This window comes from Aethalodelphis obliquidens, unplaced genomic scaffold, assembly GCF_003676395.1.
Source record: "Aethalodelphis obliquidens isolate GAN/ISIS:26980383/991018 unplaced genomic scaffold, ASM367639v1 scaffold1, whole genome shotgun sequence".
NCBI lineage: Eukaryota > Metazoa > Chordata > Mammalia > Artiodactyla > Delphinidae > Aethalodelphis > Aethalodelphis obliquidens.
The window spans coordinates 65,690,536-65,706,365 of record NW_020837945.1 but is presented as its reverse complement, the minus strand read 5'-3'; the positions used below and the strand labels follow the sequence as shown (position 1 = coordinate 65,706,365).

The following is a 15,830-nucleotide window of genomic DNA, read 5'->3' as shown; positions in this document are numbered from 1 at the left end:
GTTTCCTGGGCGAGTCGAAACTCCTAGGAGACCGCGAAGGTCTAACAGTCACACACACACACCCTTCCCCGCCTGGGTTACAAGTGAGTCAAAACAGAGGCAGCACTTTACACAGTCCTTCATTTGGCCCCCAGACAGGTTAGGACAGACAAACACAATAATTAGTGAATAAGGTCTGCTCTGTTCCCTCCAGAACCAGGGACCAGGGGTCCACACTGGGAATACAGGCTGCTGATTTCAAGACTGCTGCTGAGCCAGGGAGGGGAGGTAGCAAGAAAAGTAAAACTGCCACAGAGCTTTCCTACCGTTTTTAAGTGGCCTTTTTCTTAATTCAGCATTTGCTTGGTTGACGTAAACTTCTGACCCTTCTCAAGAGTTCTGGCAAAGTTGGTTCTGACAGGTGCTGCTTGTTTGTCAGTGTTTGTGTAGAGGGACAGGAGTTTGGAGCCGCCCATTCTGCCATTTTGCTGACATCAGTGCTCGTGGATGACTCATTTCTTAACTTCTTTGTGTTTGTCTCAGTTCCTTTTTCTGTACAGGAGATGATACAGGGAGCTTGTAGTGAGGCTTTCCTTTTGAGAGAAATGATCGCTAAAACAAAAAAAGCCTATTCCAGAAGTCTATCAACTGAAAAAAACAATGCACAACCTAAAAGTTGAGAATTATGATTTATTCGAGGATATTACTGAGGATTATAGTATGTAAACAGCCTCTTAGATAGCATTGTGGAACTTTCCAGAGAGGTAAGGGAGGAGCCAGGATATAAAGGAGGTTTTGCTGGAAAAAAACAAATGTAGTTGAACATGAAGAGATTACTGCAAATCACAAAAAAATCCAGACATTTCAAGTTAATGATTTTAGTGCCTTTCTGTCTATGGGAATATGCAAGGGTCTGGGTTCATGGAGATTATTCCTCTGACATGCATCTTAACTATCTAGGGCCAATAGCCTATTTTTCTCCATCCTGAATGCCCCTCAGGGTGCACCGTTGGTGGTAGCTGCAGTGACTGATGGCTTGTGTGGCATTCTTTGTTTACTAAAATGGCAGACAACATTTTTTTTTTGTCCACAAGCCCAAGACCTTTTTGTGTTGGGCTTTGCATCCACATTGGCCATAATGGTGAACGATGTCTCCCCAGAAGGAGCTGTAGGCATCCATCAGTTTGTTTTTTAGTTTATGATTAGTACTTTTTGGTTCCTGTGCAGGTAAATCATGAAGATATTCTCCTATGTTTTCTTCTAAGAGGTTTATAGTTTAAGCTTTTAACTTAATTCTGAGATCCATCTCAAATTAGTTGTGTTTGGTGTAATGTGTTAAGATTCATTTTCCTCCCTTTCATTTATTCACTAGTTCCAGCATCATTTGTTGAAAAGACAATCCTTTCCCCATTACACAGCTCTGGCACATTAGTCAAAACTCATTTAACTATATATGCCTGGGACTAAGTCTGGACCCCCGATTCTGTAACATTTATCTAGTTGTCTATCCTTATGCCAATATCACAGTGTTTTGATGGAAACTTTATAGCAAGTCTTGAATTCAGGTGCGTGGACCGTTCAACTTTGCTTAAAATTGACCTATGTCCATTACATATAAAATTCAAAATCAGCTTATCGAAGTTACTAAAATGCTTGTGGTATTTTGATTGTTATCATTAAATCTGTAGATCAGTTTGGGGAGAATCAACATCATCATAATGCTGAGTGCTCCAATACGTGAATGTGGTATATCTCTCTATTTATTTAGGTCACTTATTTTTTCACAGTGTTTTGTAATTTTCAGTGCAGAGATCTTGCATATCTTTTGTTAAATTTATTATTAAGTATTTAGGTTTTTATACTGTTATTATAAATCAAAAATTTTCATCTTCTAATTGTTGCTAATACACACACACACACACACACACATATTTTTCCTTCCTCTGTATATTGCCCTGTGTCTGGTGACTTTGTTAAATAGCTCCAATAGTTGCTCCTTAGTACTCCTTAGGTTCTTCCATGTTAAAAAAAAACATGTTTTCTGCAAATAATGACAGTTTTACTTGTTCCTTTCCAATCTTTATGCTTTTTTCTTGCCTTATTGAACCATTTAGAACCGTTACTACACAATTGAATAGAAGTGTGGTGGGGTGTATGTCCTTGACTTGTTGCCAGTTTTGAGGTGGGGGGCATCCACTATTTCACCATTGCCTGTGATGCTAGCTTTAGGTTTTTGATAGATGCTTTTGTCAGATTGAGGAAATTTTTTTCTATTCCTAGTTTTTTTGAGAATTTCTGATCATGAATCAGTGGAATTTTGTTGAATTTTTTCTTCAGTTATGGAGATCATAATGATCTCCTTTTTCTCTATTAATATGGTAAATTGTACTGATTTTTTGAACGTTGAACCAACCTTGCATTTTTGGAGTAAATCCACTTGGTCCTGATGTATTGTCCAGGTTTTCGTTTGTTTTTGTAGTGCTGGATTTGATCTGGTCACATTTTGTTAATGACTTTTGCATCTACATTAATGAGAAATACAGATCTGTAAATTTATTTTCTTATCTTTGTCAGGTTTTGGTATCATGGTTATATTGGCCTTTTAAAACATGATAGTTAAGTGTTTTCTCTTTCTTTTCTGAAGGAGTTTGTGTAAAATTGGTATTGGTATCTTTAAATATTTGATGAATTCACCATTGAAACCATTTGGTCCTAGAGGTTTCTTTGTGGAAGGTTTTTTGATAACGAATTCATTTTACTTAATAGGTATAGAGCTATTCAGATTTTCTATTTGTTGTCGTATCTGTTTTGGTAAATTCTATATTTCAAGGACATTGTCCATTCCAGCTAAAATACCAAATTTATTGTCTAAGTCCTCAAAATGTTCCCTTATTAATCTTTTAATGCCTGTATGATCTGTAGTGACATTCTTTCCTTCATTGTAGTGATACCTTCCCCTAGTCTCTTTTTTTTTTCTGGATGGTAACATTAGGATTTTTTTTACTGAGATATAGTTGATTTACAATATTACATTAGTTTCAGGTATACAATATAGTGATTCAGTATTTTTATAGATTATACTCCATTTAAAGTTATTACAGAATAATGGCTATATTTTCCTGGGATGTACAATATATTCTTGTTACTTATTTATTTTGTAACATAGTAATTTGTGTCTCTTAATCCCATACCCCATCTCACCCCTCCCCCCATTCCCTCTCTCCACTGGTAACCACTAGTTTCTTCTCTGTATCTGTGAGTCTGTTTCTGTTTTGTTATATACATTCATTTGTTTTATTTTTTAGATTTCACTTATAAGTGATAATGTTGAGTATTTGTCTTTCTCTGTCTATTTCACTAAGCATGATATTCTCTAGGTCCATCCATGTTTTTGCAAATGGTAGAATGCAGTTCTTTTGTTTTGGCTGAGTAATATCCCGGTGTGTGTGTGTGTGTGTGTGTGTGTGTGTGTGTGTGTGTGTATGTGTGTATCACACCTTATTTATCCATTCATCTGTTGATGGACATTTAGGTTTTTTCCATATCTTGGCTATTGTAAATAATGCTGCTGTGAATATTTGGGTGCATGTATATTTTTGAATTAGCGTTTTCATTTTCTTTGAGTATATACCCAGCAGTGGATTTGCTGGATCATGAGGTAGTGCTACTTTTTGATTTTTAAGGAACCTACATATCGTTTTCCATAGTGGCTATACCAATTTAAAATCTCACTGACAGTATACTAGAGTTCCTTTTTCTGCACATCCTAACCAATGTTTGTTAGTTGTAAACTTTTTGATGATAGCCATTTTAGACAGGTGTAGGTAATACCTCATTCTGTTTTTGATTTGCATTTCTCTGATGATTAGTGATATTGAGCATTTTTTTCATGTGCCTGTTGGCCATCTGAATATCTTCTTTGGAAAAATATCCATTCAGGTTTTCTGCCCTTTTTTTTTTCTTTCTCCAAGTGTTTTTATTATTATTTTTTTAAAATTATTTATTGATTTATTTATTGGCTGTGTTGGGTCTTCATTGCTGCGTGTGGGTGTTCTCTAGTTGCGGAGAGCAGGTGCTACTCTTTGTTGCAGTGCGTGGGCTTCTCAGAGCGCAGTCTTAGTAGTTGTGGCACACGGGCTTAGTTGCTCCGTGGCATGTGGGATCCTCTGGGACCAGGGCTCAAACCCGTGTCCTCTGCATTGGCAGGCAGGTTCTTAACCACTGTGCCACCAGGGAAGTCCCTCTGCCCATTTTATAATTGGGTTCTTGGTTTTTTGATATTGAGTTTTATGAGATGTTTATAAATTTTGGACATTAACCATTTATCTGTTATATCATATGCAAATATTTTCTTTGCTTGTAGGTTGTCTTTTCATTTTGTCAGTGGTTTCTTTTGCTGTGCAAAACTCTTAAGTTTAGTTAGTTCCCATTTGTCTATTTTTGCTTTTTTTTCTTTTGCCTTAGGAGACTGATACAAAAAAATATTACTACAATTTATGTCAAAGAGTTTTCCATCAATGTTCTCTTCTAGGAGTTTTATTGTTTCAGGTCTTACATTTAGGCCTTTCAGCCATTTTGAGTTGTTTTTTTTTTGTGTGTGTGTGTGTGTGTGGTACGTGGGCCTCTTACTGCTGCGGCCTCTCCTGTTGCAGAATACAGTGTCTGGACGCGCAGACTCAGCGGCCATGGCTCACGGGCCCAGCCACTCCGCAGCATGTGGGATCTTCCCGGACCGGGGCATGAACCCGTGTCCCCTGCATCGGCAGGTGGATTCTCAACCACTGTGCCACCAGGGGAGCCCTTGAGTTTATTTTTGTATATGGTGTGAGGTAATGTTCTAATTACATTGTTTTACGTGTAGCTGTCCAGTTTTCCCAGCCCAACTTGTTGAAGAGACTGTGTTTTCTCCATTGTATATTCTTGCCTCCTTTGTCCTACATTAATTGACCATAGATGTGTGGGTTTATTTCTGAGCTCTCTATGATGTTCCATTGGTCTATGTGTCTGTTTTTATGCCAGTACCATGCTGTTTTGATTACTGTAGCTTTGTAGTATAGTCTGAAGTCTGGAAGAGTTATACCTCCAGCTTTGTTCTTTGTTCTCAGGATTACATTTGCAATTTGGGGTTTTTTGTGGTTCCATATACATTTTAAGATTATTATTACTTTATTTATTTTGATTTTTTGGCTGTGTTGGGTCTTCGCTGCATGCAGGCTTTCTCTAGTTGCAGTGAGCATGGGCTACTCTTTGTTGCGGTGCATGGGCTTCTCATTGCGGTGGCTTCTCTTGTTGTGGAGCATGGGCTCTAGGTGCGTGGGCTTCAGTATTTGTGGCACACGGGCTCAGTAGTTGTGGTGCACGGGCTCTAGAGTGCAGGTTCAGTAGTTGTGGTGCACAGGCTTAGTTGCTCCATGGCATGTGGGATCTTCTTGGACCAGGACCTGAACCTGTGCCCCCTGCATTGGCAGGTGAATTCTTAACCACTGTGCCACCAAGGAAGCCCCAAATTTTAGGATTATTTGTTCCAGTTGTGTGAAAAATGTCATGAGTGTTTTGATAGTGGTTGTATTAATTTTGTAGATTGCTTGGGTAGTATGGTCTTTTAAACAATGTTAATTCTCCTAATCCAAGAGCACAGGCCATCTTTCCATTTCTTTATGTCATTTTCAAATTCCTTCATCAATATATTATAGTTTTCAGAATATAGGTGTTTCATCTCTTAGGTGAAGTTTATTTCTAGGTATTTTATTTCTATTTCTATTTCTATTATTTCTATTTCTATTTTATTTCTAGGTATTTTATTCTTTTTGGTGTGATTGTAAATGGAATCACATTTACAATCACACCAAAAAGAATAAAGTACCTAGAAATAAACTTCCCTGATTGTTTCCTTAATTTTTCTTTCTGATAGTAATTATTTGTGTATACAAAAGTGACATATTTCTATATATTAATCTTGTGTCTGGCAAATTTACTGAATTAATTTATTAGTTCTAATAGTTTTTGGTGGAGACTTTAGGGTTTTGTATATATCATGTCATGTGCAAATAGTGACAGTTTTACTTCTTTCCTTCCAATTTCGATGCCTTTTTTCCTTTTTCTTGTCTAATTGCTTTTGTTAGAACTTCCAATATTATGTTAAATATATGTGGCAAGAGTGGACATCCTTGTCTTGTTCCTGAATTTAAAGGAAAAGTTTTCAGTTTTTCACCGTTGAATATGATGTTAGCTATGGGTTTGTCATAGATGGCCTTTATTATGTTGAGATTTGTTCCCTCTATACCCACTTTGATGAGAGTTTTTATCATGAATCGATGTTGAATTTTGTCAAATGCTTTTCTCTGTCTATTGTGATAATCATGTGATTTTTTTTTCCCTTCCACTTGTTAATGTGGTGTATCACATTGATTAATTTGTGAATATTGAACTGTTCTTGCATCCCTGGGATAAATCCCACTTGATTATGGTTTGTAATCCTTTTTATATACTTTTAGATTCAGTTTGCTAATATATTCAGGATTTTTGCATCTATATTCATAAAAGATACTGGCCTGTAATTTTCTTTTTTGTGGTATCTTTGGTGTTGGTATCAGGATAATGGTAGCCTCATAGAATCAATTTGGGAGTGTTCCATCCCTTCAATATTTTGGAATAGTTTGAGAGGTATAGCTATTAGCTCTTCTTTATATGTTTGGTAAAATTCCCCTGTGAAGCTGTCTGGTCTTAGACTTTTGTTTGCTGGGATATTTTTATTACAAATTCCATTTTACTATTAGTGATTGGTGTGTTCAGATTGTCTGTTTCTTCCTGATTCAGTCTTGGAAGTTTGTAAGTTTCTAGAAATTTGTCCGTTTCTTCTAGGTTGTCAAATATGTTGGTGTATAACTGTTCGTAGTATTCTCTTATTTAAAAAATTTTTTTCTTTATTTTTTTGGCTGCATCAGGTCTTAGTTGTGGCATGCAGGATCTTCACTGAGGCATGTGGGATCTTTCTTTGTGGTGCGCAGCTTCTTCGTTGTGGCATGCAGGCTTCTTTCTAGTTGCGGTGCACGGGCTTTTCTCTAGTTGTGGCGTGAGGGTTTTTTCTCTCTCTGGTCGTGGCGCACAGGCTCCAGAACATGTGGGCTCTGTAGTTTGTGGCATGCCTCTCTCTCGTTAAGGCATGCTAGCTCAGTAGTTGCGGCACATGGACTTAGTTGCCCCATGGCATGTGGGACCTTAGTTTCCCAACCAAGGCTTGAACCTGCATCCCTGCATTGGAAGGCAGATTCTTTACCACTGGACTACCAGGGAAGTCCCTTCTCTTACGATTTTTTGTATCTCTGTGATACTGGTTGTTATTTCTTATTTTGATAACTCTGTCATTTCCTGTTTTGTTGATTTGGTCCGTCTCTCTTTTCTTCTTGATGATACTGGCTAAAGGTTTATCAATTTTGTTTATCTTTTCAAAGAACCAGCTCTTGATTTCATTAATCTTTTCTGTTTTTTCTTTTTTTGGTTTTGATCTGTGTTTTATATATTTCTTCTCTGATCTTTATTGTTTCCTTCCTTCTGCTGACTTTGGGCTTTGTTCTTTTTCTAATTTCTTTAGATGGAAGATTAGGTTGTTTATTTGAGGTTTTTCTTGTTTCTAGAGGAAGGCTATAATATTGCTATAACCTTCTCTCTTAGAACTGCTTTTGCTGCATCCTATAGATTGTTGGAAGGTTGTGTTTCCATTTTCATTTGTCAAGGTATTTTCTAATTTCCTCTGTGATTTCTTTATTGACCCATTGTTTAGTAGTATGTCTCCATGTGTTTGCACTTTTCCCATTTTCCTTTCTGTAATTAGTTTCGAGTTTCATACCATTGTCGTTAGAAAACATGCTTGATATAATTTGTATCATTTTAAATTTGTTGAAACTTGTGTCCTAGCATGTGATCTGTTCTGGGGAATGTTCCATGTGCACTTGAAAATAATGTGTATTCTGCTGGTTTGGGATGGAATGTCCTGCACATATCTATTAAGTTCAACTGTTCTATTGTGTCATTTAAGACCACTTCTGTCTGGATAATATATCCATTGATGTATGTGCTCTGTTAAAGTCCCCTAGTATTACTGTATTGTTGTCAATTTCTCCCATTGTGTCTGTCAATATTTGCTCTATATATTTAGGTGCTCCTGTATTAGGTGCATATATGTTAATGAGTGTAATATCCTCTTCTTGTATTGATCCCTTTATCACTATATAGTGCACTTCTTTGTCTTTTGTTATAGACTGTTTTACAGTCTATTTTGTCTAATAAAGAGTATTGTTACTCCCAACGTCTTGTCATTTCCATTTGCATGAAATATTTTTCCATCCCTTCATTTTCAGTCTATGTGTGTCTTTAGTTCTGAAGTGAGTCTTTTGTAAGCAGAATATAGATGAGTCTTGTGTTTTTATCCAATCAGCCACCCTATATCTTTTGATTGGAGCATTTAGTCCATTTACGTTTAAAGTAATTATTGATAAGTTTGTACTTACTACCATTTTGTTACTTGTTTTCTGGTTGTTTTTGTAATTCTTCTCTTTTCTTCTTCGTTTAGTTTCCTCCCTTGTAGTTTGATGTTTTCTTTTTAGTGGTATGCTTATTTGTGTTCCTTTCCTCTGTTTTGGTGTATCTATCATAGGCTTCTGATTTGTGGTTACCATGGGGTTCATATATGTTGACCTATAACTTGAAACAGGTAGTCCTTTAAGTTCAAACATTCTAAAAGATGTACCTTTTTTACCCCCTTCCCCCATACTTAGCGTTTTTGATGTCATATTTTACATCTTCATGTTTATTCCTTTATTGATTATTGTAGTTATACTTAATTTTACAATTTTTTTGTCTTTTACTATTCATGCTAGCTTAAGTGGTTGATGATCAGACTTCCCTTTATATTTGCTTTTACTAGTGGGATTTTCCCTTTCCTATAGATATTTTCTTCTTGTTATAGACTTCTCCTTTCCACTTAGAGAAGACCCTTTAACATTTCTTCTAGAGTTGGTCTGATATTGATGAACTCTTCTAGCTTTTGCTTGTCTGAAAAGTTTTTTATCCCTCCTTCAATTCTAAATGGTAATTTGCTGAATAGAGTATCCTATGTTGCAGATTTTCCCTTTCAGCACTTTAAGTATGTCATGCCACTCCTTTCCAGCCTACATTTCTGCAGAAAAATCAGCTGATAGCTTTATGAGAGTTCCTTTGTATATGACTGTTTTTCTCCTGCTGCCTTTAGAATTCTGTTTAACTTTTGCCATTTTAATTATGCTATGTCTTTTAATTATGGTGTGTCTTGGTGTGGGTCTGTTTGGGTTCATCTCTTTGGGAGCCTCTGTGCTTCCTGTATCTACATATCCATTTCCTTCTTCAGGCTTGGGAATTTTTCAGTCATAATTTCATTGTATACATTTTCACCCCTTTTTCTCTCTCTTCTCTTTCTGGACCCCTTTATTGCAAATATTGGTACACTTGATGTTATCCAGAAATCCCTTAAACTGGTTTCATTTTTTAAAATTTGTTTTTCTTTTTGCCATTCTGATTGGGTGATTTCCATTATTTTTTCCAGATCACTTACGAGTTCTGTAATACCTAGTCTGCTACTCATTCCTTCTAGTGTGTTTTTCATTTCAGTTATTGTATAATTCAGTTCTGATTGGATCTTTTTTATATTTTCTAATTCCTCATCAATATTCTCACTGTGCTCATCTATTCTTTTCCCTAATTCAGTTATCATTCTTATTTACTAATGCCTTGAATTCTTTATCTAGATAAAAAATTTATTTAGTAAATTGTTTATTTCTGTTCCGTTAGTTGTTTATTTCAGGGGTTTTCCCTTGCTCCTTCAATTGAGATAAATTCCTCTGTCTTCTCATTTTTCTTATGTTTCTCTGTCTCTGAAATTTGTGTAAGTTACCTATTGTGATCTTGAAGGGGTGTCCTTATGTGGGAGCATCCCTATACAACCTGTGTGTGCTCAGTGGCTTTTGTGGGAGAGCCAGATTTGATTTGAACACAAGTCATGCCTTGCCTCAGGCTGTGCTGGCAGTTATAACCTTGGTAGGAGGTGGAGCTGGAGGAGGGGCTAGGACAGTAACAAGTGTGAGATGAGACTTTCTCTCTGCTCCGTGACTGTCACTCCCCTATTCAGGGCAGGGTCAGGTCCCAAGATGTTGGAGAAAAAGCCCTGAGGTTCAGGTCTGAGCAGGTTCAGTTTCCTTTAAGTATGTTATGTGCTCTTCCCCCTCCCAGCACCAGCACCCTCAGCCCCATAGGGGAACAGTGCTGGAGCAAGAGGGGCTGATATGGGTATTTGACAAGGATCAGCTCACAGGGTGTGGTCATCTGGCCACTGTCAGAGATCTGGTCTGCCTCTGATGCACTGCCTGTACTATTTTTATTTTATTGGAGTATAATTGCTTTACAATGCTGTGTTAGTTTCTGCTGTACAGTGAAGTGAATCAGCTATATGTATACATATATCCCTTCCCTCTTGGACCTCCCTACTCCCCCATCCCACCCATTTAGGTCATCACAGAGCACCGAGCTGAGCTCCCTGTGCTATACAGCAGGTTCCCTCTAGCTATCTATTTTACACATGCTAGTGTATTTATGTCAAACGTAATCTCCCAATTCATCCCACCTTCCCTGTCCCCGCTGTGTCCACATGTCCACTCTCTACATGTGTTTCTATTCCTGCCCTGAAAATAGGTTCATCTGTACCATTTTTCTCGATTGCACATATATGCGTTAATATACAATATTTGTTTTTCTCTTTCTGACTTACTTTTCTCTGTATGACAGACTCTAGGTCCATCCACATCTCTACAAATGACCCAATTTCATTTCTTTTTATGATTGACTAATATTCCATTATATGTATGTACCACATCTTCTTTTATCCATTCATCTGTTGATGAACATTTAGGTTGTTTCCATGTCCTGGCTATTGTAAATAGTGCTGCAGTGAACATTGGGGCACATGTGTCTTTTTGAATAATGGGCGGAAGACCTAAATAGACATTTCACCAAAGAAGACGTACAGATGGCCAAGAGGCACATGAAAAGCTGCTCAACATCACTAATTATTAGAGAAATGCAAGTCAAAACTACAATGAGGTATCACCTCACACCGGTCAGAATGGCCATCATCAAAAAATCTACAAACAATAAATGCTGGAGAGGGTGCAGAGAAATGGGAGCATTCACTGCCTGTACTATTGCCAGTAATGGCTTCCCCTCTCAGCTCAGATGCTGCTTAGGGTTCAAGCTACTACAGTATCCCATGGTCATGGCAGCCCCTCCCTCCAGTGTGGAGCTGCAATGTGAGGCAAAGGGTGCTGGAGCGTTCACTCAGTTCAGGCTGTGATGTGCTCTAGTGCTGTCATGGGAAACCAGTCAGCCAGCCTCATGGTTTCAATCTGCTCTTTCTGCCCTGCTTTGTGAGCAAGCAAGAATTCCCTCACTCCTCATGGGTAGAGTCCAGGTGTCCCACAGCCCTCCTGTTGGTCTCACTGGCCCGCTAGCCAGTGGGATTCCTTTTCCCTTTGTCAGACCCCAAAGCTGGAGAACTCAATATGTGGCTCAACTGCTCACTCCCTAGGGAAGATCTCCCCCATGTAGTCTCCCTTTTCCTCTGAGATCCCTCCCACGGGCACAGATCCTGACCTGATCACTTGTCTTCCCTTCCTGATTCTGGATGTATCTTTCTTTCAGCCTTGGTTGTACAAGAGTCTTTCTGCTATCTCCACTTAGCTTTCAGTGAGAATTTTCCCACATGTAGATGTATTTTTGATGTGTTTGTGGGGGAAGGTGAGTTCTGCATCCTCTTACTCCATCTTCTTGATTCAAGTCCCTTCCTCTCATTCTTGACATTGATAATTTGTATTATCTCTTTTTAGAATAAGTATTGTTAGGAGTTTATTCATTTTATTAATAATCTTTTTATGGAACGAAAATTTGATTTTATTACTTATCTTTATTGTTTCTAGGTTTTCTGTTTCATTGATTTCTGTTCTTATCAAAATATCCCTCTTATGACTTACTTTGGATTTACTTTGCTTTTCTTTTTGTGTCTTCCCTAGGTGGGAAATTAGATAATTGATTTTAAACTTCTTTTCTAATATGAGTAAATAAAGTTTTACATTTCTCTCTAAGCACTGCTTTAGCTGCAGCCCATAAAATTCAAAGTTGTATTTTCTCAATCATTAAGGTCAAAGTATTTTCTCATTTCCAGTGTGAATTTTTCTTTGAACCAAAGGTTATTCATAAATGTATTGTTTAACCTCCAAATGTTTGGGGGATTTTTAAATAATTTTTTTTTTTTTTGCTCCTGATTTCTAATTTAATTATTTCTGTGGCCTGAGAACATATTCCATAAGATTTCAGTCTTTGGACATTTATTGAGAATTGTCTTATGGCCCAGGATATGGCCCATATTGGTAAATGTCACATGTACATTTGAAAGCATATGTCCTACAGTGGTTGGTGTAGTGTTCTAATTAGTATTAGGTCAAGGTGGTGGATAGTGTTTTTCAAATCTTTTATAATTTTACTGATTCCTTGTCTAATTGTTCTGTCATCGATTGAGAAGAAGCTGTTAAATCCCCAACTATGATTTTAGATTTGTTGCTTTCTTTAGTTATGTCAGCTTTGCTTCATGAATTTTGAAGCTCAGTTATTAGGAGCATAAATAATTTAAGATTGTTCAGTTTTCTTGATGAATTGATCCTTTTATCATTATAAAACGTCCTTTTTAATCTCTGGTAATACTCCTTGCCTTGAAGCTTTCTTTGCCAGATATAATAAAAGAGCCACTCTAGTTTCCTTGTGTTAAATATTTTCCTGGCATACTTCTTCCATCTATTTACTGATTATTTCTCTTTTTATATTTAAAGGACTTTTGCAAGTATCATATAGTAGGGTTTTGCATTTTTTAAAAAAATCCATTTTGACAATCTGTGCCTTTTATTTGGAGTGCTTAATCCACTTATATTTAATGCATGCTATAGCTGAGTTTAGGTGTACTATTTTGCTATTTGTTTTCTTTCTTTTTTTAAAACTTTAAAATTAATTAATTAATTAATTAATTTTTGGCTGCATTGGGTCTTCACTTCTGCGCGTGGGCTTTCTCTAGTTGCGGCGAGTGGGGGCTACTCTTCATTGCGGTGCACAGGCTTTTCACTGTGGTGGCTTCTCTTGTTGCAGAGCATGGGCTCTAGGTGTGCGGGCTTTAGTAGTTGTGGCTGACGGGCTCTAGAGTGCAGGCTCAGTAGTTGTGGCACACTGGCTTAGTTGCTCTGTGGCATGTGGGATCTTCCCAGACCAGGGCTTGAACCCATGTCCCCTGTATTGGCAGGCGGATTCTTAACCACTGCGCCACCAGGGAAGTCCCTGCTGTTTGTTTTCTATTTGTTCCATCTGTGTTGTAGTCTTCTGTTTTTCCGTTCTTTCCCTCATCTGGGTTAATTTTTCATATTCCCAGTCAAGTAGGGATGCATGGAGAACTTGTCTTAACCCTTCCAGGGTCTCTCCCATTAAATTTCTGGTTGGTCTGCTGCTCATCCCAACTGAGACTACATCTTTGGGCTAACAAAGCTGTGGGTCTTCCCTGTTCACTTCTAAGTTCACTAAGTTTGGCATGTAAAGTCACAAGATTTCTCCCCCACTGCCTACCCTAAATCCATTCTTCCCAGTCTGGCAGCAAAGCCGCTGGGTTAGAAGACTACCATTCTTTCTGACTGAGGTAGGTGAGGGGTTGGGGGTGGGTGGGTACTAGACTTCTGTTGTTCTTACTTGAATCTTCAGCAAGTTTTCAATTTGTTGTCCATCTCTGGTAGATTACTACTGCCCTAAAAATGGGTGTTTTGACAATTTTGTCCAGTTATATACTTTTTTAATAAGGTGGATTGCTGACCTCTTCTTTCTGTCATAATTGGAAGTTGACTATAATTATGTTTTAATATAATGTCTTTAACCTTTATTTATTATTTTTTAAAATAAATTTATTTATATTTTTTATTTTTGGCTGCATTGGGTCTTTGTTGCTGCACACAGGCTTTCTCTAGTTGCGGTGAACAGGGGCTACTCTTCGTTGTGGTGTGTGGGCTTCTCATTGTGGTGGCTTCTCTTGTTGAGGAGCACAGGCTCTAGGTGTGAGGGCTTCAGTAGTTGTGACACGTGGGCTCAGTAGTTGTGGCTCACAGGCTCTAGAGCACAGGCTCAGTAGTTGTGGCGCGTGGGCTTAGTTGCTCCGTGGCATCCGGGATCTTCCTGGACCAGGGCTCAAACCCATGTCCCCTGCACTGGCAGGTGGCTTCTTAACCACTGTGCCAGCGGGGAAGTCCTTTAACCTTTATTTAAAATAAAAAACAGTGAGGAGAACATTTCTGCATCTTTTCTAAATCCTCCATTGGAGGTTTCTTAAGTTGTTGAATGTTGTTTGTGCAACGATAAATGGGATAAGTCCCTTTCAAGATACAGAAGGCCCTTACTCCCTTTATGACTTACTTGGTTCCTTGATAACATTCACCAGTTGAATCATAAAAAGTTAAATATTATTTACTATAAATTAATGTTATAAATTAGAACTATGTTCTTAACTCATTTTATAATATAAAATACCAAGACATCATAAATGTTTTCCAAAACCACACAAATATTTGCTTTTACAAACGTTAGGTATATAGAACTTCATTGAATAAATACCTATTGAGAGATTACCATGTGCCAGAGACTGTGCCAGGCACCAGGATATAAACAAATGAACTCACAAGACGCAGCTCCTGCCCTCCCCTCAGACCTAAGAGGCCAACTGGTGAAAGAGGTGATTCCATAAGCATTTAGGATCAAGTGTGATATGTGCCATGGCAGAGGAAGTTCAGGTGTTATGACTGTGCCCAGTATCAGTATTTGCTCCCACATTTTTTCCTTTGGAATCCTTGAGGGTTTAGAAGTAAAATATCATTGAAACCTGTATTGAAGACATGTCTTCCATGGTAAATCTCTCTGCATGGTAAATGCTTGGGGAGGGACAGTTTCCTTGGGAAAGTCTTCAATTCTAAAACTTGAACGCACATTAGATCACTTGGAAAAAATACCCTTGCCTTGCTCCTCTTCTAAAGATCTGTCTTGATTGGTCTAGACAGAAGCTGAAGAGCCACTTTTTTAAAGTACTCAGATGATTTTAACATGCAGCCATGGTTGAGAACCACCGTGGTCCCCGCTCCAGTTTTCTTAACATTTGATACCTACAATAAAGATACCTCCTTCTTCAATGGTTGTTTAAGTTTTCTGGGAAATTCTTCTTCATGATACTTATGGCTTCCTTCTAACTTCTGTGATGTCTGGTAGCGAGGGACCCCTTATTATCAACACTTAGATTCTGCAGAACATGGGGCACTCATTCCTCTCACTTCTTCACTTATGACAGCATATCCATATTCTCTCTCTCTCTTACTCTTCTCCAGGTAAGATGGAGAAACTCATCTGATTGGTTAGATTGAAACCCACTGGGCTACTTTCCATGTATGCTTGCTGCATAAAAGTATTCCAAGTCTTCCTAGTAGATGCAACTCTCCTCCCAAGTGTGTACCATGATCTAGAATTGAGGAGGGGGAATGAGAGTCAGTAGTGGGAGCTCCCCCTGAACTAACATATACTCAGACTTTAACTTGTCTGGGAGCTCTGTGCTTCGGGAGTTTGGACTCTCCAACAATTTTGTGCCAGCAGTTTCTCATCCCAAAGCAAACCTTTAGTCACACTACAAACTTCTTCCTTGGATTTTACCTTGTCTGTTCTTAAGCATTTTGAAGAGAGGCAGTGCCTTTGTCAAGAAGCACAAG

The 15,830-nt window shown here is 38.0% G+C and overlaps 1 long non-coding RNA gene across 2 annotated transcripts in view; it reads right to left on the bottom strand.

The window, feature by feature from the left end:
- Positions 1-769, bottom strand: part of LOC113620058 (uncharacterized) — an 8,174-nt gene extending 7,405 nt beyond the window's left edge. For both annotated transcript variants that reach the window (XR_003432645.1, XR_003432644.1), the window contains exon 1: positions 306-769. This is a non-coding gene — a long non-coding RNA (uncharacterized LOC113620058). The remainder of the gene's footprint in view (positions 1-305) is intronic.
- Positions 770-15,830: the final 15,061 nt, after the last annotated feature.